Source organism: Plecotus auritus (genome assembly GCF_963455305.1).
Source record: "Plecotus auritus genome assembly, chromosome: 1".
Taxonomy (NCBI): domain Eukaryota; kingdom Metazoa; phylum Chordata; class Mammalia; order Chiroptera; family Vespertilionidae; genus Plecotus; species Plecotus auritus.
In genome coordinates, this window is record NC_137770.1 from 214926508 (window position 1) to 214927488 (window position 981).

The following is a 981-nucleotide window of genomic DNA, read 5'->3' on the forward strand; positions in this document are numbered from 1 at the left end:
ACTGGACCGGAGAGGCGGAACAAAAGCATGGATGGAGTGTTTGTGTGAACTAATATAAATTCAAAGTAAAGGAGCGGAGGGGAGAGCAAGAGAACCGGATAGAACAGCCGGATCCGGCCCGCGGGTCGTAGTTTGCCCAAGGCTGGTCTAGAGTCTTGGAAGCTTGACTACCCTACCTTCTCCGTTAGAGCTTGCTTGGAGGTTCTAGCAGGGGAGCACAGCTACTCATATACCCTGGACAGAAGAACAGTTCTCTCTTCTGTTGAGCAAGGTCGTCCTCTTCCACCCAGCACTCAGCTTCAGAGGGATGCACACATAGAGTGGGTAAGGAGGGAAAGGGATACCTGCCCAGCCAGCCAGATCAGCCGAATCAAAGCTGACGATCAAAGGGGTGACAGCCAGATCTCTCTCACATCCAAAGTTATATAGGTTTCAAGTGTACATTTCTATGATACATTATCTGTACTAGTATACTGCATTGTGTTTACCACTCAAAGTCAAATCTTCTTCTGTCGCCATATATTTGACCCTCTATACCCTTTACTATTCCCAACCCCCTTCCCTCTGGGAATCACCATGCTGTTGTTGGGATCCTGCTCCCCCCTTCACCCTAGGCCACAAGGACTGAGCACTGGAATGGGGATCAGGAAGTCCGTCCTCACTATCCCTCCCCACCCCCACATTTGGGTGAAGCAGAAGGAGGTAGAAGGAGGTTGGAGAGGCCGCTGCCTAGGTGAGGGTAAATTGGCTCTGAGACTCAGTGAGTTGCTCCCTGTGGGGCTGCTCCTCCTGGGGCTGTAGTTCCCACAGGGTGAGAACCGCAGCCCAGGCTTTCCCCGCACCCCCCCCCCACACACACACACACACTTAACTTATTTCTTACTGGAAAACGAAGCGATTGTAAGTGATTGCATTGAACCCACAGCCTGAAAACATCTCCATCAGCAAAGGCCCCCAAACTCCAAACACACCTGCATTCAT